This window comes from Fundulus heteroclitus, unplaced genomic scaffold (assembly GCF_011125445.2).
Source record: "Fundulus heteroclitus isolate FHET01 unplaced genomic scaffold, MU-UCD_Fhet_4.1 scaffold_270, whole genome shotgun sequence".
In the NCBI taxonomy this organism is placed as follows: Eukaryota; Metazoa; Chordata; class Actinopteri; order Cyprinodontiformes; family Fundulidae; genus Fundulus; species Fundulus heteroclitus.
In genome coordinates this window covers 35,662-57,895 of record NW_023396679.1, presented here as the reverse complement: position 1 = coordinate 57,895, position 22,234 = coordinate 35,662, and the positions used below count along the sequence as shown (strand labels likewise).

The 22,234-nt window shown below is 42.0% G+C and overlaps 2 long non-coding RNA genes across 2 annotated transcripts; both read right to left on the bottom strand.

Moving 5' to 3' along the window:
* Positions 1 to 17,454: 17,454 nt before the first annotated feature.
* Positions 17,455 to 18,214, bottom strand: LOC105937885. Its single transcript, XR_004928770.1, has 3 exons — positions 18,068 to 18,214; positions 17,618 to 17,737; positions 17,455 to 17,532 (listed from the first exon to the last, which is right to left on the bottom strand). It is a non-coding gene; the product is annotated as an uncharacterized LOC105937885 (long non-coding RNA).
* A 41-nt stretch (positions 18,215 to 18,255) lies between these two features.
* LOC110369577 lies at positions 18,256 to 20,552 on the bottom strand. The gene is made up of 4 exons (XR_004928769.1): positions 20,537 to 20,552; positions 20,192 to 20,251; positions 19,339 to 19,662; positions 18,256 to 18,355 (listed from the first exon to the last, which is right to left on the bottom strand). It is a non-coding gene; the product is annotated as an uncharacterized LOC110369577 (long non-coding RNA).
* Positions 20,553 to 22,234: the final 1,682 nt, after the last annotated feature.

Below are 22,234 nucleotides of genomic sequence, written 5' to 3'. Positions count from 1 at the left end.
GTCAGGACAGTGACCAGCAGGTCATGTTACAATGCCAATATTACTTCCAGTCAAAAGACACATGTTAAAATTAAAACCCCATATGCTTGAAATATGAATAACTTGGAGCTTCACTTTAAATACAGGTAAATCATTCTGTCTTTCTGTGTAAAGGTGCTTTACAGGTTAACATTTGGTGTCAAAAATTCTATATCTTAAAAATGTCCAAGCGATGTTACAGTTACAACAGCAGCAGTGATGCATGTGATACGTTTTGCACAAAAGCAGACAAATCTTGCAAACTTTGATTCAAGATGAAGCAAAGGGGTCGAAAATCCAAAAAGGCACAAAGCCATTTTAATCAAATCATACCGATAGATTGGTCAGAAAGACTTTTATGTAAGGAAACATAGAAGGACATTTGCTGTGGTATCATGTGCTTATATATAATTTAACATTCAAAAATATTTCAATTACATGTTGGAATGTAACTACATTGCTAAAGCCAAGGGGGCAAATACTTTTGGAAGGCACAGTATATTAATAATTAGTAAAAGACAGTTGTTGCAGGCTAGAAGCCTAATTATTAATCTCTACACAAGTATTTACATTTAATTTATTTTTGGCTGTATTGATGTACATCTTTCATGTTTACACTTGAAATGAAAGCTCCCATTTCTAGAGTACTTCCCTCCCATTCCTCTGTGTATTCAGCAGCACCCTAAACGTCCATCTTTGGAGTGGCTTGAGTCACTCTGACATCTGAGTAGACAATTTGATCCTCAGCGTTTTCTAAAAGAAGCAAAAATATACACAAAGTATGGATGAAGGGCAATTTTGTTGATTTAAAATGTTAATGGAGTTCCATCGTTTTTCAGTGAACTGTCTCTGTACCAGACATTTTATGTTAATATTAGAGCTGACAAGTATTAAAAAGAAGTTCTGTGACATTTTTCTCACCTTCTCCGATACTTGTGGAGCCTCTTCTCTTTTTAAGCAGTTTGACAACAAGAATCAATATCAAAAGAAGAAGTGAAACGGTCACACTTCCTAAGACAGTCATAGTTGGAGAACGTACCCCTGGGAAAAAATAGACAGCAAGTCACGTGAGATATTTATGTACTGCCAAAACTGTTTTATTCTGTTTCTCTATGCAAAGCCCAAAATGACACTGTTATTTATTTATTTACAATGCAAAATTGCTCAACTGGGGAAAATTACAGAAAATAGAAAGAAACAAAACAGAACAAAAAACAAACAAACAAACAAACAAAATATGATAGTACAATGCATTACCTTCACAGCTTGTAAGGTGGATAACTGTCTGTTTACTGCTGACCTTGTTCTGCACATTGCACTGCAGGTTTCCTGTCAGCTGCCCATTCAAATTGATGGTGACACTTTCTTTCTTTGCACTGCCAGCTTTAATCTGTATTAATAGGTTATTATCTAGATAAAAAGAGAACTCTGTGACATCTCCCTCTGTAGAGCAGCTGATTGTCCGCTGTTCTGGTGACAAGCATGTCTGAAACACGGAAGGGTGTGATACTGGAGCTGAAAGAAAAAACACCAAGTTATTTAAACAAAAGCAGGGTCCAGCAGGATTGTCAACCTTTTCTTTCTTTGTTTTCTGTTTATACTTTAATGAAAAAAACTAACATTTAACACTATTTGTGTTTGGTTAAATTTTAAAACTTAATAGCTTTTACAGAATACATTGATATAACTTCAAATATAAAAATAGATTACATACAAAGTGGAAAATGATAAATTTGTTCATACCTAAAATCTGTACACTGATGTTGATTGTTTTGATTTCTCTGCCATCAATAGCATATACTTCAAGCTGATAAACTCCAGAGTCAGTCTTTGTGGTGTTGTCAAACTTACATACTCCATTTTTGAGGAATGTGTAGCTTTTATTATACCAGGAAGTACTCTCTGAAGATTTATTGTTTGCTAACTTCAAAATAATCTCTTTATTTTTTCTCAAAGTCATCCTGCTATGAACAGGAAGGTGAAAAATCAGAGGTTCTCCAAGTGCTCCATAACACTGCTGATCATTGTGTTGAGTAAAATTGCATTCCATTATTCCTAACAGAGAAACATAAAAAAGTAAATCACAAGGAAACAAGATATTTGAAAAAAAAAAACATGGCTTCATTGTCACAAATATTGACTTGAGATGCAAAACATACAGAACAATAGCAATTAACTTGCAACATTTTAAAATACAAGCGCCTTGTGTTCAATATTATTAAATGGCAGTTAATATTAGTGAGACTCATAGTAAAAAGCTTCCCCCAAATATATTTGATTTAATAACTTGGTTGTCAAAATGTCAAAATGTGTTTATATAGTACCTGTTGCCCAGGTTGTTGGAATCAAAACTAGCATTATCATGCAGATGAAAATCATTTTCTGTGAAGCCAAAATAAATAAATAAAAAGATCAACATGTTATCGATAAAAATGTAGCTTTTTTTATTGAACACATTGTATAGAATGACACATAACCACCTAAATTAAACAGGATTTAATTTATCCCATATGAGTTCAGTCAGAATAATCATAAGTAATAATGCCTGTTTCTTAAATGTCACAATAAAGACAAAAAATATGTGTTTTAATATATTATTCGTTGATTTGTTCAATTTGAGAAGTCTACATGGCCTAAGATAAATATGACTAAACAATGTGAGAAAGCTGACTTGATGCCAGGACTTTGGAAGATTCTAAAAGGCTCCTTCACAACATCTGCATTAAATTGAGCATTTGCACCTCAAATACACTGCATCCTTGAGTGACATCATAGAAAAATTAAATGGAAGGGAACAAGACATCAGTAATAGAATTGTAGACAGCCTCAATAAAAAAAAGCAAAAGTCAGATTGTTATGATGCCCATTCCTCTGAGTTAGACACTTACGTATGTTGTGTAATTCTATCTGTGATATGCCCCATCCATCTCCATCAGTGCACTCTTATGTTATGTATTCTGAGATATGTGAGCAGCTATTCAGTCTCATTAGGACATACATTTCTCTTAATATAGTTTGGGACACACTATGACGACGTCATTGGTTTTAATGTAACACAGATCTGACTGTCATGATTTTAGGTTCTGTCTTAAGTTTGAATTATGGAATAGTTTGAGTTTTGTTGTGGTTTGATTTTGTTCTTTGTTTTAGACTATCTGTTGGGGTTCTGTAAGCTTTTAGCTCAGTTCTGTTCACCTGCCAGCTCACCTCCAGTCACTAGCCAATCAGTTCAGTTCAGTTTCCACCTGTCACTTGTAATTAGTCTTCACTCCCGTTCACCTGCTCACTCCACTATATAGTTCTGCCTCGGTCTTCAGTTCTCTGCCAGATCATTAACGAGCCACGGTGAGTTTTGTTCCAGCGTTCCTTTCTTGTGTGACCTGTTGATGCAAACCCGATTGCCTTTGATTCTGAGCCAGCCTGTCCCTGTTTTCATTATTAAAATCCTGTTTTTTGCCTTAACCTCACTTGTTGGGTTTGAATACTGGGTTTGCCTGATTCTAGTTCATAACAGAATGATCTGGCCAAACTAAAACCTATCGCCCAACAAGTTTTTAGAGGTTTTTTTTTTTTCCCTCCACACGCTATGGCTTGGGAGGGTTCCAGATTGGCGTTCTGTCCCCCTGGTATCGGTCCCAGACGCCATCTCTCCAGCAGCCGCAGCAGCAGTAACCCGCTGCCTGCTCCGAGCTTACGATTGGGAGGGCTTTTTGTCACTAATTCAGGTTCTGCTCAGAATAGAGGGGATCACTCACCCAGCGACACCGCTGTCGGCTCTGCCCATGGGTTTTATCCAGACCCAACTTTGTTTATGGAGGTCGAAGCGGAGGTGGTGCGGGATCTTCGCCCGGATCTTTTTCTCTCTCTCCCTCCAGAGGAGGAGATGCAGGGAACGCTGTGGGCTCCGCCGATCCCGGCTCTACCGACAGGATCAAACCTCCAGCAAGTCCTGCCGTCCCGCCGTCGGAGGAGGGGACGGAAACCTGTGGGCCGCTCCTTCACCCGTTCTGTTCGGCCGACAGGCGAGTCAGTACCGCGCCCGTCCGTTGCCACTTCCTGCCCAGTGGATCGGAGTCCGGTGCTCCCCAGAGCTGAGCAGCCCACAGCGCCTCCTGGTGGCGCCCGTGATGCTGAGGATCTGGCTCTGGAGGACCAGTTAAGAGCTTTTGCCCCTATTATTAAAGACCTTAGGGAGGCTCTTTTCTGCCAGTATTCAGAGGAGCTGGAGGCAAAATTAAAGGAGGTCGAGGGGCACTATAGAGCGGCTCTCCAGGGTTTCTATAGTGGACTCAATCCTGTCCCCAAGGGTCCAGCCGACGCCCCGGCACCTGCACCTGTCCCAGAGGACCCGCCTCCTACCTCAGCTCCAGTGCCGGCCTCCGGCAGCTATAAGGCAGCACTGTCTGCGCAGCCGGCCCAAGACGCTGCAACCCCGGAGGGTCCGCAGCCGGCCCAAGACGCTGCAACCCCGGAGGGTCCGCAGCCGGCCCAAGACGTTGCAACCCCGGAGGCTCCGCAGCCGGCCCAAGACGCTGCAACCCCGGAGGCTCCGCAGCCGGCCCGAGACGCTGCAACCCCGGAGGCTCCGCAGCCGGCCCGAGACGCTGCAACCCCGGAGGGTCCGCAGCCGGCCCGAGACGCTGCAACCCCGGAGGGTCCGCAGCCGGCCCGAGACGCTGCAACCCAGGAGGGTCCGCAGCCGGCCCGAGACGCTGCAACCCAGGAGGGTCCGCAGCCGGCCCGAGACGCTGCAACCCAGGAGGGTCCGCCGCCGGCCCGCGACGTGGGAACCCAGGAGGGTCCGCCGCCAGTCTGCGACGTGGGAACCCAGGGGGGTCCGCCGCCAGTCTGCGACGTGGGAACCCAGGAGGGTCCGCCGCCAGTCTGCGACGTGGGAACCCAGGAGGGTCCGCCGCCAGTCTGCGACGTGGGAACCCAGGAGGGTCCGCCGCCAGTCTGCGACGTGGGAACCCAGGAGGGTCTACCACTGGCCCACGATGAGGGGGTTCAGACGAGCCCTCTTTCAGGCCGCAACTCGGGGGCTCATCGGGACACTGGGCGCCGTGGCCCTCGCCCAGACGACAAGCGGCGCCGTGGCCCTCGCCCAGACGACAAGCGGCGCCGTGGCCCTCGCTCAGACGACAAGCGGCGCCGTGGCCCTCGCCCAGACGACAAGCGGCGTCGGGGGTCTCGCCGAGAAGACAAGCACCCAGAGCCCCATGGAGACTTAGAGGCCCCTGGACCTCTTCTGAAGCTCTTACCCCCTCATCTTTGGCTTGACAGCCAATTTCCCAAGTGGCTGACCAAACTGTCTTTGTCGGAGGTTCTGGAAGGGTTACTGATGAGGTTCTGGGTGTTAAAGGGTCTGGGAGCATCTGAAGCCTGTAGCCAGGCCCCGTCTGAACCTGTAGCCTGTAGCCAGGTCCCGTCTGAACCTGTAGCCTGTAGCCAGGTCCCGTCTGAACCTGTAGCCTGTAGCCAGGTCCCGTCTGAACCTGTAGCCTGTAGCCAGGCCCCGTCTGAACCTGTAGCCTGTAGCCAGGGGCCGTCTGAACCTGTAGCCTGTAGCCAGGGGCCGTCTGAACCTGTAGCCTGTAGCCAGGGGCCGTCTGAACCTGTAGCCTGTAGCCAGGGGCCGTCTGAACCTGAAGCCTGTAGCCAGGGGCCGTCTGAACCTGAAGCCTGTAGCCAGGGGCCGTCTGAACCTGAAGCCAGTAGCCAGGGGCCGTCTGAACCTGAAGCCTGTAGCCAGGGGCCGTCTGAACCTGAAGCCTGTAGCCAGGGGCCGTCTGAACCTGAAGCCTGTAGCCAGGGGCCGTCTGAACCTGAAGCCTGTAGCCAGGGGCTGTCTGAACCTGAAGCCAGTAGCCAGGGGCCGACTGAACCTGAAGCCAGTAGCCAGGGGCCGACTGAACCTGAAGCCAGTAGCCAGGGGCCGACTGAACCTGAAGCCTGTAGCCAGGCTCCTCCTGAACTCTGTAGCCAGGCTCCTCCTGAACTCTGTAGCCAGGCTCCTCCTGAACTCTGTAGCCAGGCTCCTCCTGAACTCTGTAGCCAGGCTCCTCCTGAACTCTGTAGCCAGGCGCCTCCTGAACTCTGTAGCCAGGCGCCTCCTGAACTCTGTAGCCAGACGCCTCCTGAACTCTTTAGCCAGGCCTCTCTTCTAGCTCTTAGTCCGGCGTTGTCTCCAGCCTTTAGTCCGGCGGCAGGTTCTGTTCTTTCTCTCTCCAGACGTCGGTTCCTGAGGGTCCTGTTCTACCGACGGTCCCCGAGGTTGCTGCTCTGCCGCCGGTCTCCGAGAGACCTGCTCCGCCGCCGGCCTATGAGAGACCTGCTCCGCCGCCGGCCTATGAGAGACCTGCTCCGCCGCCGGCCTATGAGAGACCTGCTCCGCCGCCGGCCTATGAGAGACCTGCTCCGCCACCGGCCGCCGGAGAACCTGACACGCCTAGGACGTCCGCCGGCGAACCTGACACGCCGAGGACGTCCGCCGGAGAACCTGACACGCCGAGGACGTCCGCCGGAGAACCTGACACGCCGAGGACGTCCGCCGGAGAACCTGACACGCCGAGGACGTCCGCCGGAGAACCTGACACGCCGAGGACGTCCGCCGGAGAACCTGACACGCCGAGGACGTCCGCCGGAGAACCTGACACGCCGAGGACGTCCGCCGGAGAACCTGACACGCCGAGGACGTCCGCCGGAGAACCTGACACGCCGAGGACGTCCGCCGGAGAACCTGACACGCCGAGGACGTCCGCCGGAGAACCTGACACGCCGAGGACGTCCGCCGGAGAACCTGACACGCCGAGGACGTCCGCCGGAGAACCTGACACGCCGAGGACGTCCGCCGGAGAACCTGACACGCCGAGGACGTCCGCCGGAGAACCTGACACGCCGAGGACGTCCGCCGGAGAACCTGACACGCCGAGGACGTCCTTCGGGACGTCCGCCGGAGAACCTGACACGCCGAGGACGTCCGCCGGAGAACCTGACACGCCGAGGACGTCCGCCGGAGAACCTGACACGCCGAGGACGTCCTTCGGGACGTCCGCCGGAGAACCTGACACGCCGAGGCCGTCCTTCGGGACGTCCGCCGGACAACCTGACACGCCGAGGCCGTCCTTCGGGACGTCCGCCGGACAACCTGACACGCCGAGGCCGTCCTGCTGGACGCCCGCCTGAAAACCTGACTCGTCGGGGCCGTCCTGCTGGACGCCCGCCTGAAAACCTGACTCGTCGGGGCCGTCCTGCTGGACGCCCACCGGAGAACCTGACTCGTCGGGGCCGTCCTCCTGGACGCCCGCCTGAGAACCTGACTCGTCGGGGCCGTCCTCCTGGACGCCCGCCTGAGAACTTGACTCATCTTGCTTTGTTTTAGTTTGTATTTGGACATTTGTTTGACTCTAGCCCTCCGTCCTGCACCTCCCTCCACCCACCCGATCTAGTCTGTCTTCTTTGTCTTGATTTAGGCCGTCTGGAATCCGGCCTTAAGGAGGGGGTTCTGTCATGATTTTAGGTTCTGTCTTAAGTTTGAATTATGGAATAGTTTGAGTTTTGTTGTGGTTTGATTTTGTTCTTTGTTTTAGACTATCTGTTGGGGTTCTGTAAGCTTTTAGCTCAGTTCTGTTCACCTGCCAGCTCACCTCCAGTCACTAGCCAATCAGTTCAGTTCAGTTTCCACCTGTCACTTGTAATTAGTCTTCACTCCCGTTCACCTGCTCACTCCACTATATAGTTCTGCCTCGGTCTTCAGTTCTCTGCCAGATCATTAACGAGCCACGGTGAGTTTTGTTCCAGCGTTCCTTTCTTGTGTGACCTGTTGATGCAAACCCGATTGCCTTTGATTCTGAGCCAGCCTGTTCCCTGATCTGTTTTTCCTGCCCTGTCTGACTGATTTACCGGTTTACCGACTAGTTTCTGTCCCATGGTTATCCGAGCTTGCTTTGCCCTGTCTGTACCTCTGCCTATTTCGGACTGCTTTTTGTGTACCGGATTTTGGACTGCCCTTTTGACTATTGAGCCCGCCTGTCCCTGTTTTCATTATTAAAATCCTGTTTTTTGCCTTAACCTCACTTGTTGGGTTTGAATACTGGGTTTGCCTGATTCTAGTTCATAACACTGACATTACAATAATCAGTCTCGGCTTTGCCTGCTAGACTACAACAATGAATTAGTACAAGTTTATGAAAAGCATTATTTAACTTTTTTGAAGTTTAATAAAACTGTGAAATAATTAAAAAAAACTTTTAATAAAGTTGTTCTTAGTTCATCAGGAAAAAACATCTTTTAAAGTTAGACACAAATGGTATTTGATGTTGGTTGTTGTTCGCTTGTGCGCTTGGCAGGAAGGCTTTAGTAAAACTTAACCTTTAGATCAGTAGGGAGCTTTTTCAGCAGTGTGTTTTCGTACAACTCACCTTTACAGTGTTTTTCTACATTGTACTCCTCTCAGTGGGAAATTGAAAAATAACTTCTCAAAAAACTGAGAATCCCCTTTCACTGGCCTCACCCAGTTTTACACTGCTCCACAGTCTTTGTCAGTCTGCATTTTCGTCTGTTTGATGTCGTTTCCATTTTATTCTGTGTCTATGAAAAATCTTTTTCATGTTCTGTTTTATTTTACGAGCATCGTGGCGCGCAGGTTGTTCATGACATGTGACACTGCTTCGTAGTTTGACTGACAGAAATTGCATGTATGTGTGCGTGTGTGTGTGTGTGTGTGTGTGCATGTGTGTGTGTGTGTGTGTGTGTGTTTACTTGATTGCAGGGCTCTGGCAGTTTAACGTCCATCACTGCTAGACTCGGCAACTAGACCGTAGCTAAATATTAACTGATCTGATCTCTGATAAAAAAAATCCATTTATCTTAAAATAAATTTAATGGCAGGGCTAATTTCTTTCTTTCTTTCTTTTAGCTTTCTTTCTTTGAAATGAAAACAACTATTAGTGTTAGGAGCTTGACACTGAAGATTAATAGTTAAAATAAAGCACTTAAGGTCAGTGTTGTATTACTTGTAAAACACACAAAAAGATGTTTGACCAAGTTTCATGTTATTGGAATGATAAAGAGAAAATATTGAAATAGGTTATCTTGTATTAAAAGTAATATTGAATGCTCATCATAGAATAAATGCAGGAAAGAAAGTTATAAATAGGCTACAAGCTGAAAGTATCTTTATTGACAAGACCAACCCATTTTCTATGAAGTATTCTTTTAACACCTCATGCTAACATCATCAGAATATTGACCTTTTCAGACATTTAGTCAAGTAAAAATAATCTAGATTTGTATAAACATGAATCAATTTTTATCATCCCTGCATAAATGGGTTCTAGATAGTTATATGATGCTTTTTGCAGTGGTTTCAATTCCCTTTTTACCATAAATGATATCAAGGAGATGAAAGTGTAATTCATAAATTCTATTTTTTTTAAGACAGTATTCTGAGATTATCTCCTACCGCCCTTCACTACAAGACTTGGCAACTAGACAATTACTAAATATTAAGAGCTCTAATTTAAAAAAAAATACATTCATCTTAAAAAAATGAGCAGGGCTCATTTTGTTTTCTTTCTTGAAAATTAAAACAACTCATTTTTGTGAGGAGTTTAACATTGATGATTAATACTTAAAATTATCCAATTAAATCGTAAAAAATGCTATATTATTGCTACATTACCATTGTTTTTTTATGTTTATAAAGGTTTTCTAATGACTAATCAGAAAAGGTGAACTAGACTCACCTGTTTGACTATACTTTGAAATGGTGAGAACAGATGATGGCAATCCTTTAAAAAAAACAAAAAACATCAAAGTCATGACATGGAATAAATAATCCTATTGTATGACTGAAACTAGAAACAAAACATTTAAGAAGTGTAAAATCATTTCATTTTTAAATGTTTTTAAGAAAAAAAAAAAAAAAAAAAAAAAAATATATATATATATATATATATATATATATATATATATATATATATATATATATATCCATCCATCCATTTTCCAAACCGCTTCTCCCTCATGGGGTCGCGGGGGGTGCTGGTGCCTATCTCCAGCGTTCACTGGGCGAGAGGCGGGGTACATCCTGGACAGGTCGCCAGTCTGTCGCAGTATATATATATATATATATATATATATATATATATATATTAGGGCTGGGCAAGTTAACGCGTTAATTTCGTGTTAATTCATTACACTATTAACGGCGATATTTATTTTATCGCGCATTAACGCATGTTGCTCACATGCTTTCAGTCAGTGTCAGTCAGCAGGCGCGCTGACTGCAGCGCGCTGTCACGGCAGCACTCTCCCGCTTCCCCTCCCCTCTCGTACATGGCTCAGCGGCGTCAGCCAATCAGCACGCAGGCTCAGCCTGGCCCGCCCACTCAGCTCTCACACAAACTTAGCAAAGAAACAACTGAGAGAGACCGCAGCAGCGAAAAAACATGAACAGAGGAAGTAGCACCGTTTGGCTTTATTTTAATACCGTAAATGAAATCAAGCTGTATGTTTTGTAAAAAGCCGGTTCATTTCAGTGGAAACACAACAAATTTATCTAAGCACGTGAAAAAACATGAAAACGTCGAGCCCCAGAAACGGAGAGAGGAGACGAAACTTCTCTCATTGCCCCGACAGACCCACAGACGTCTCTGACCGAGGCGTTTCAGTCCTCCAGGGAACATCCAGGTAGATCAGTGGATGGATGGATGGATGGATGGATGTTACTGGAGCCCACACATAACATGTAATTAAGACCTTGAAAGAACCCAGTACATATATTAAAAAGTGTTATTTAAGATAAGATAACATTAGCTAATCCTTTTTTATCCCACGACGGGGAAATTTATAGGATTAAAGCAACAGGCAGGTGCACACAACACAGACAAAATTACATAAGGATTGAAATATATAAGAGGTGGATTAGCGAAAAAACACTGAACATAACATTATTATTATTATTATTATTTAATTGTAATAATAAAATAAAAACCACAAAACCCAAAAGGTCAACAGTTTCATGATACATCAAGCTTAGGGACTGGCTAATATACAGCAGGTCAAAAAAGGCCATATTTTGGCTGCAGTGCTCGCTGTTCTCTTATGAAGAAAAGATCATCTAGTGCACTAAATTCAATAGATGGGTTGAAAATATCCAGTATAAAATAAGTGCTACAAATGTTACAACACTTTTGTTCATATGGCAGCAGAACATTAAAATAAAAGTGCTCTTTACACTACTTTTGAATTCATTCTTGGAGTTTGTAAATACAATGCGATTAATCGCGATTAATCGCGATTAATCAGGGCGATTAATCGCGATTAAATATTTTAATCGTTGCCCAGCCCTAATATATATATATATATATATATATATATATATATATATATATATATATATATATATATATATATATATATAGGAAAAGTTACAAGGAAAACACTAAATGTGTAGAAATCAAATCAGCACCATAAAATACCACCTCTAAAAAAAGAGAGAAATCCAAAGAGATTTGTAATTCAAACAATAACCATGGCAATATTGCAGTCTTCTATGTTGTGATGTTAGAATTATTTCATTCAACTACATTGCATCTGTATATTTCAAAACCTTGTCATCTTAATAAGCAGGTTAATTGATGTTTTAACCAACCTACAAACAAAAGAAAAGCAGTAAATTGGGAAAGTAAAATGTTTTCTTCAATGATATATAATATATCGCCTGGCTGTAAATATTGCAGGTGTATTATCTGTAAAACCTATGATAAATCAAATAAATCGTCAACATTGAAAACAAAGCTTTCCACACTTACTTGTGATATCGTCGTCTCTAAAGAGGCCGGTTACTTCTACCACTGACTGCAGGGAGGAGTAGAAGAACCTCTTATCTGTGGAAAGCCGTTCAGTGAATATAGACTCAGTGGCTATAGCTTTACCTTTGATATTTACTCATTAAGGTAGAACTTAACCTCTGTCAGTTCCTAGAGGGTAATATTTATGTCTGAGTATTTTGCGCGTCTCTTTAACTTTATCATGAGAATGAAATTAAAATCTAAAATTAAGAAAAGGTCAATACTTTTCTATTATGGGAGGTTAGTGACAGGCAGCCACAGCATATAGCTAAACCTCCACTAAATATAAAAACGCTCAACACCAAGGCCCCATTCAATTTCAGAGAATTTCCCATTCACAACGGGTCTTCAGCAAGATTTATCAAGTCATATAAAACACTGAAGGTTGGTGTTCTTTTACTCCTTAAACACACAGAAGACATTAGACCTGTTTCATCTTCTCGGAATGATGAAGAGAAAAGATTAAAATAGGTTATTTTGACCTAAAAGTAAAATTAAAGGCTAATAACAGCTTGTAGCCTATTTATAACTTGCTGCATTTTTGTTAAAACAGTAACTAAAAAGACTCTTTGACAAGACCATACCTGTTCCTAAAAAGTGCTCTTTTTATACCTCATGCAATTTGTCATTGTCAGACTATTGCCTTTTTCAGAAATTTAGTCAAATATGACTAATCTAAATCTGCATAAACTAAACATAATATAATTGATCAACTCAATGTGTACTTATACAATCAAGCATATTCACATGATACAAAAACTTTGAACAATTTACTCTTGATCTGTATTTTGATCAGTGTTAACAGTTTAGTACCCTGTAATGTCAGACTTATTTTCCTCTAAATTAGATGGCCTTAGTTTTTTGTTGCTGTTGCAGTTTTTTTTTATATATATATAAAGGAAGTGCCGTCTCAGACAGGAAAAGCTATTCTTGCTGTTAAAACCTGCTTGTTGAAACCACACGTTTTTCCATTCTGTGTATGTGTTTTCTGCTACGATATCAGACCAGTCAGCTTTTAGGCGTTTAGAGGGTTTTATTGGTGTTGGTTATGCCATGTCGGAAAGAAGATTTTAATGTTACCAAATGTAGAAACTATTAACTTCTGACATCCATTTACACTGACTTGCAGAAATGTTCATACCTCTTAAACAATTTTACATTACAGCCACAAACGCCATGCATTTTATTTGAATTATATGTGATAGTCCAACTAAACAGTGAATTACTGTGAAGCAGAAGAAAAAAAATGCATATCCAATCAAGGCATTCAACCTCAGTTACAGCCCTAACAGCTTATAATCAGCAGCTTAATACATGCATGTCAACCAGCGATGTGTGGTTTAGTGGCAGTAGCACTGATGAAGAGACAGGAGGCAGTACATTTTGTACATTCCCTGTACAAAAATCCCCCTCAACATTTCAAAATAAACATCTGTAGTTATATGCATTTTGGTGACATTTCTAGAGAGAAGTATGCATAATATGTTCATATTCTTTGTGCAGGGAATGTAGACAATCTTTTGTTTACTTGTTTCACCAAAGATGTCAATGTCTTTTCATAAGAACGGCAGAATGTTACCCTGCCTCTTGGCCATTGAAATGCTGAAGATAGGCACCAGCACCCCTCGCTAGTGCCATGAGGAAAATGGATGGATGGATATATATATATACATATATATATTGCTCAAAAATGAAGGGAACACTTAGACAACACAATGCAACTCCAAGTCAATCACAGTTCTGTGCTTTCTGTGCCTTTGCTTTCTGGCTGATGTTTTGGTCTTTTGAATGCTGGCGGTGCTTCCACTCTAGTAGTAGCATGACACAGAGTCTATAACCCATACAAGTGGCTCAGGTTGTGCAGCTCATCCAGGATGGCACATCAATGCGAACATGAAGGTTTGCTGTGTCTGTCAGCATAGTGTCCAGAGCATGGAAACGCTACCAAGAGACAGGCCAGTACATCAGGAGATGTGGAGGAGGCGGTAGGAGGGCAACAACCCTGCAGCAGGACCGCTACCTCCGCCTTTGTGCAAGGAGGAACAGGAGGAGCACTGCCAGAGCTCTGCAAAATGACCTCCAGCAGGCCACAAATGTGCATGTGTCTCCTCAAAGGATCAGAAACAGACTCCATGAGGGTGGTATGAAGGCCCAACGTCCACAGGTGAGGGTCATGCCTACAGTCTAACACCGTGCATGATGTTTGGTATTTGCCAGAGAACACCAAGATTGGCAAATTTGCCACTGGCACCTTGTGCTCTACACAGATGAAAGCAGGTTCACACTGAGCACATGTGACAGAGTCTGGAGACCCATGGAGAACGTTCTGCTGCCTGCAACATCCTTCAGCATGACCGGTTTGACAGTGAGTCAGTAATGGTGTGGGGTGGCATTTCTTTGGGGGGGGGGGCACAGCCCTCCATGTGCTTACCAGAGGTAGTCTGACTGCCATCAGGTACAGAGACCACATGCCGGAGCGGTTGGCCCTGGGTTCCCCCTAATGCTAGACCTCATGTAGCTGTCAGCAGTTCCTGCAAGACGAAGGCATTGATGCTATAGACTGACCCGCCCGTTCCCCAGACCTGAATCCAGTTGAGCACATTGTCTCGCTCCAACGCCACATTGCACCACAGACTGCCCAGGGATTGGTGGATGCGTTAGTCCAGGTCTGGGAGGAGATCCCTCAGGAAACCATCCTCCACCTCATCAGGAACATGCCCAGGCATTGTAGGGAGGTCATACAGGGACATGGAGGCCACACATGCTATTGAGCTTCATTTTGACTTGTTTTAAGGATATTACATCAAAGTTGGATTTATTGACCTGAATAAAAGCATTCGATACTATAGAGCACAATATTGTTCGTAAAAGAAATTGGTAAATACAGTATTAGAGGGATGGCACTCCATTGGGTCACGAGTTATTTAAAGAACAGAACGCAGTATGTACAAATAAATAATATAAAATCAGATACATGCATGTGGGGTACCTCAGGGATCTGTTATTGGACCTAAATTGTTTATATTATATATTAATGATATTGTAAATGTATCAAAACTCCTAATCCTGATAAATCTTATTTCATTAAATTTGGTGATAGTGGCAGAAATACTGCACATCATTGGATATATAATTAAATATAGAAGGCATTGCAGGTATAAGTCGGTCTAAAAGCTATTTATATTGTTTATAATGTTATATAGTTAAAAAAAGTGTGGCAATCGTGAAACATTCTAGTGTTAGAAACCATTGTCGTATGTAATAAATTTTAAAAAGGGATTTTAGATTTTAGGATATTAGCTGGAGCAAGGAAGTAGGAAAGATTAGGACATGTTGGGAAAAGCAGAGCTGCAGGAGCTAACTACTTAGCCGAGATGAGATGGAAAAAAAACTGTTTGTGAGACATAAACAGCGGAATTGGCCAGGTTTCGATGGCGAGCTGAAGATCCAGGCCTAGAGCCCAAGAAAGGTTGCACTTTTGGGTGCATGAAGACTTTTGATCCCCTGCCAGGCTGGTAGAAGGCTCCTTGCAGCCAACGAACAATTCTGTTCTACTCTGATCTGACTTGTGTCAGTCATGACCTGCACTGCACCAAGCACTTTAAAAGGAACTTCCTTGGGACCTTTAACCAACCCCAGCTTGGGGTGAATGAACTGAAGGGTGTGGGTTCATTAACTGTGGTGCTGATTATTATTTTTTTTTTTCTGTTTATTTTGTTTTTCTCTTTTGCGCATTTTATATGGCCATTTGAATGTTTCACTGATGTTGAAAATATGTATATAATTTTCTTCACTATAAATACAAGGCACTCGCAACTGCAACCTTCTTGTCTGTCTGCTCCTTTATGAGTCATATCTATTTTCTGATCCAACTAGCCCATTGACCCGACTGTTCACGATCCATTTACATTGATTTAAAATATACAATGTTGTTATCTTTACAAATATGCTACATTATACATAGAAATTAAATAACATTAAAGCTATTCATATACAGCCCAAAAGGCATTCATTTTTAACATTTAACCTACTTCATGTAAGAGCAAATTATATTTATTAATGTTAGCCTAGCTAGGCTACTAGAGATTGCAAAATATATCTGGGAAAGTCAAGTATGAATCTTGGGAGGTCATATCCCTCCGTTACTAGTACCATTAGCGCAGCTGGTTTAGCATTAATTTTTGTTTTTTTCTTTGTTAGTTTTTTTTCTGTCACTTAAGTGACCAAAGTTTTTAAAACTGACAACGTCCTTGTAATTTTTGCCACATGGTATGATGGAAGAGAACAGAGCATATCCATAGGTACACATTTCCAGTGGCGGTTCTAGACCAAATTTACCAGGGGGGGCAAGGTAGGGCCATTGTTTTTTCACAGGGGCACAGAACAAAAAAAAAAAAAAAAAACAACAATAAAATGGCAATATTTAACTGTGGAATAATATTAAGTGAGCCACTTGTGGCTCTGGAACTGCAGTTTTCAGACCCCTGATCTAGCAGTTGAATACTTTGCCCCCTGCTCGATACAGCTAAAGCTAAACGTGAAACATCTTAAGTTTTAAATTCTTTTTAAGTAGAGTAAAACTGTATAGGTAAAAAAAAAATAATATTGGTCAATATGACCAATCAGTTATGGTGTTTTTGCCATTGCAAATAATTATGAGAAGTGTATTTAATATCATGTCTTTAGTACAGGGGCCATAACAGAGGCCAGGACCATTTCTACAGGGGCATGGGCCCCTGTTGGCCCCTGTCTAGAACCGCCCCTGCACATTTCACCAAAGAGGTGCTGCATGCACCAACATGTTTTTTACGGAGTCAGAGTTCTGTCAAAGGGAACACGCACAATAAATAATCATATGTTTAATGAACGCCCATTAAAACATAAACTACACTCCACGTGCTTTTTGAACGTTTTACGCGTGCATATTCAGTACAACGATGCTTAAATGTAACACATGCCTGGGTGCATGCTGCATGTCTGTGCACTCGTGGTTTGTTTTCAGCTCGCTCGTAGCTTCCTTGGTGTTATGTGTTTAGTTTTGATATTTATGTTCCGGTTATTATGAGGCTTGAACTTGTTTCTTGGGTTTATTCAAGGCAGTCTGTCTCAGTGTCACTTCCTTAATTTAATATTTTCTTTTTGATGAATGTTGCTATTTGTTGAGAAAACTTAAAGAGATCATTTATTTATAGCGTTTTCCTTAAACTTTACTGCTTGGTCCCTGACATAAAGCAAGCATGACATTTACTTTAACCAATTGTTAAATATTCTTTACATTTCTTTGACTTCACTATATTTTTTTTCTACAAGAAAAAAGGTAAAGAGCAGAAATACTGGTTTATTTAGAAGAAATAAATATCGATTAACTGCTCTGAAAGTGTTACATATTACAAATCTAGATCTCAATAATAAAGTGAAAAGATTCAGAAATAGAAAATATATTAATTTTTAAAAGTAAAAATGTATAAGTTACTTAAAACAGAGACAGGATAATATCCAAATGTTTAATTTTGTAAAATACTCGTTTTAAACATTTCCTCAAGATTCTAATGGGAAGATATTAACATTATTCTGAGCAACAGTCACTCTGCATTGCTTTCGATGTCTTGTTTGGTTCTCCTTTTTACTTCTGCATAGATAACTTAATCTTCTGCGTTTCCTGAAATAAAGTAAAACATGAAAAAATAATTAGTAACAAATGCATGTTTATTTTGAGCAACCAAATTAACAAACATTTTATTTACCTTCATTAGATGGCATTGGTCTTCTTTTTTTATAAAGTTTAAAAACCATGAAACCCAAACCCGCAGCAAGGGCAGCTTTTAAAATAATAGATAACACAGGTACAGCAACAGTCTCAGAACCTGGAAAATGCAAAGAAAATGTTAAATATAATGGTGCCAATTTAAAGTTTTTAGAAAATCAGGCATTTTTTAAAATTTCTTTTATCAGTATCTGCTCTGCTGTACAGAGTTTTGTGTTTGAAATTTAAGACATGGTTGTGATAAGGAAATAGTGAAATATCTATGAAAACATAACAGAAAAAACAAGAAAAAATCAAGTGCAACCTAAGGCAAACATCTGGAGTAGTGTTTATTCATTTTGTTTGGCAATATGATGTAAATGGCCTCTATTTTTAAATTTGAAAGGTGTTATTTAATTATAAACATGGGAAGCAACATTCTTCACCTTACCTTTGCACGCTGTTAAGTGATATACTGACTCCTCACGGCTGACATTGTTCCAAACTTTGCATATGAGGCCACCTGTCAGCTGCCCGTTTATGTTAATCCAAATATTTGAGACATTCAATCTTTCATTCGTCCAGTCGCTGATGGACATCCTATGGTCTCTGCTATGTATGAGTAAATGACCATCTAAAGCCAGAAAGAACTCCACTTCATCTCCGTAAGAAGAACATGTGACTGTCTTCTGTTCAGGTGAAAAACAGCTTTCAGATATTGCTGGTTTTGACACTGGCCCTGTAAATGGAACAGACAAGTGGAATAGCAATGAACAAGCAATACAAAATGTCACATTGAAATATAAATGTCATATGTAACATCCATCCATCCATTGTCTTCCACTTATCCTAGATCAGGGGTCGCTGGGCAGAACCAGAAGGGGAACCCCAGACATACTTCTCACAGCGAATTCCTCTAGCTCCTTCCAGGGTGTCTCAATGCCTTTTCTAGCCAGACAGGAAATATAGTCCCTCCAGCTAGTTGTAGGTCTTCCCCGTGGTCTCTTACCAGTGGGACGTGCCTGGAAATTCTCCAAATGGAGGCGCCCAGGCGGCATCTTTATCAGATGTCCAAAACACCTCAGCTGACTCCTTTCAATGTGGGGAAGCAATGGTTTTACTATGAGCTCCTTCCAGATTACAGAGCTCCTTACTCTATCTCTAAGGCTGAGCCCGGCCACCCTCCAGAGGAAGCATCATTTTGGTCATTTGTATCTGGGATCTTGTTCTTTTTTGTCTGTGTCCCAACTTCATGACCATAGGTGAGGGTCAGAACATAAACAAGCCAGTGAATCGAGGGCTTTGCTTTTTGACTTTGCTCTTTCTTCACTACATGATGATTACACTACAATCGCACTTTTCATGTCCCATTCCATCCTACAATCACTGGAGAGCAAGGCACTAAAGACATACTTGAACTCCTCCACTTGAGGCAGCATTATACATTATTTGGATAAGATATACCTCATGTTACAGTTTCAAACATATATATATATATATATATATATATATATATATATATATATATATATATATATATATATATATATATATATATATATATGTGTGTGTGTGTGTGTGTGTGTGTGTGTGTTTTGCAGTGACATGCAAAAGACCTATAGTGTTGAGTAAATAGCCATTGCAAAAAATTATTAATTGCACAATGTTGTACATTTTTGTAAATTTCTTTTCCATTTTTCAGCGTAACCTTAACAGACATACTTTTTATTTTTAGGGAGACTTGAACTTCTCTATGTTTTGCGCCATCAGTTCCGTATTCTTCAAGAGAGTACACACCAGAATGTTTCTTCATGGCGTTACCCAGTCTAAATGTTCCAGGTTGGATTTGCTCAAACTGATTTACATATTCCTTATTCACAGTCATTGTCCCATTCTTGTCTGTCTTTAAAATTCTGTAGACTCCATCCTTTAACAATGTAATTGCACTATTGTTTGCATTTGTTAGATGGAAAATAAGTTGCTGTCCTTCTGCTCCATAACACTTCTGATTTCCAGCAGAGTCAGAAAAAATGCACTCAAAGGGTTCTGTAACAAATAAAGAAAAGCAAAATACAAAATTAAAAAAATGCAGTAGAAGTTTCATGTAAATTTAAATAGCATTCTCTCATATGTGTTCTGATGAGATTAAGTGAGTAGATTAGGTACATTCTGAATTTAACAACCTTTAAGTAGGTATTACACATGTCATAAAGGCCACTTTTGTGTATCAAAATGTATTTATATTGATGTAAATTTCAAATTCATAAATGTTTCTTTTTCATTAGCTGCAAGTGGAAAATCATTGCAATCAACAGAAAAAAGGACTTGGAAACATCCAGGTGTATTTAAATGTTTTTATTTAATGTTTACTTAGTGAATTTAGGATTTTCAATAACATTCTAATTTATTGAAAATGACTATACTAATAAAATGTTAAAATAGAGAAACGAATACAACAAAATTATAACATTTGACACATTTTCAAAGTCCTTTATCTTATTCCAAGATTTATTTTGACCAGAAAAATAAAAAATAAACTTCTGAGTTCATGGTACCATTAAGAACTGAAAAATACCTTTTATTAGACCGGCTGCAGCAAAAGCTGTAAAGGTCATGAAGATGGTTATCATCATTCCTGAAAACAAACACATGAAAATATTTAAAAGTGATCACATTTTATTATTCTGAAGAAATTCACTGAATACGATTATGAAATGTGAAGCAGAAAGAATGAGCTTTTTTTAAAAAAAAAAAAACAAAAAAAAACAAACGCATCTCTAATTTGAGAATGAAAACCAGGCAATGAACAATTCTAAATATTTAGCAAAATAAAGTTTAGGGAAAACACAAAATTCACTTAAATGCTGCAGTATGTCTGAGTATGATTTAGATGAACTGTTATTTTTTTCTAAATGCTTACCGGTGAGATGCTGACTTTTGTGATTGAGACGGGCCTGTAAATCGTCTGCATTTATAGAATCAAGGAAGGCGTTACATCTGTATGCTGTAGGCTGCAACTTGACAAAAAAAACCTCCAAGTTACTGTGGAGCTTTCTCTTTGGTCGTAGTCAGCGAAAGAAAACAAACGCAATGCCTACTTTGATCCATAGATTATAAATCTTGTTTTAGCTTTAAATCATTGTTGTGCAACAATAGATTTTAGTTGGGGTAATAATAATTATTAATACATGTCAAAGGCAATTATATACAAAGTTAGTCCTTTTTATCCAAATTACCAAATCGGGGCACCCTCTCAGAATCAGAAAGTAATTGCCAATGGTTAACAGTCTCCGTTAATTATTATTTTATGAATACCTGCCTGGTTAGATGTGGTATTGTAGAACTATAAATGATGGGGTGAATTTGCACACTGGCATTTTTAAGCAGCAAGTATTACATTAAGATACAAATACAATTCAATAACTTCTATCTAAAATACAAGAATTAAAGCATGTCAACTTCCAGTTAAATTACATTCGTGAAACTATTTTACTAAACTAGCAACATTCAACAAAATGGATAAGTAAAAGTGTCATGATGCAGCCTGAAGGCTGCACTCTGAGCACTTCCGGGCTCCTTCTCCTCCAGTGCAGCACTGATTAGGCACACCTGTCAGGCTGCAATTAACCATGGACTCGCTCCACCTGCTCACCCTGCTATTAAACTCACCCCAGTTTGTTCCTCGTCGCCGGCTCGTATTCAGTCAATCCATCACCATGCCTGTCCATTCCAGTCCTCACACCTTGGTCTCTGTCTGTTCAGTAATGTACCTGTCCGCTGCGCTGCTGGATTCTGTTCCGTAGTTTCTGTCTTCGTGGTCTCTGGTTTCATTCCCGGTTCTACAACAGCCCAGCTCCTTCGAATCCTGGTTATCATCTCCGCTCCGTTTCTGTCAGCTAGCTGACTCTGGTTCTTCATCGTTCATCATCCTCTGTTGTAATAAACTTTTAAGATCAGCTCTGTGTGTGTGTGTGCTGTGTCCGGGTTCATCCAAAGACAAATCATGACAAAAAGAATAAGCAAAACTAATAAACTTTGAGTGTCCCAACGATCCTAGGAGCTATGCTGTCAGGGGCTTTAAGCCCCTAGTAGGGTCCCCCTTCCGATGGGCTCACCACCTGTCGGAGGGGCCAAAGGGGTCGGGTGCATTGTGCAACGGGTAGCATTAGAGGGCAGGGACCTTGGCGTTCCGATCCTCGGCTGCAGAAGCTGGCTCTTGGGACGTGGAATGTCACCTCTCTGGTGGGGAAGGAGCCTGAGCTTGTGCGCGAGGTTGAGAGGTTCCGACTAGAGATAGTCGGACTCACCTCGACGCACCGCTCTGGCTCTGGAACCTGTCTCCTTGAGAGGGGCTGGACATTCTTCCACTCTGGAGTTGCCCATGGTGAGAGGTGCCGAGCTGGGGTGGGCATACTTGTTGCCCCCCATCTCGGTGCCTGCACGTTGGGGTTTTCTCCGGTGAACGAGAGGGTGGCCTCCCTCCGCATTCGTGTGGGGGGACGGGTTCTGACTGTTGTTTGCGCTTATGCGCCAAACAGCAGTTCAGATTACCCACCCTTTTTGGAGTCCTTGGAAGGGGTACTGGAGAGTGCCCCTCCTAGGGACTCCCTCGTTTGGC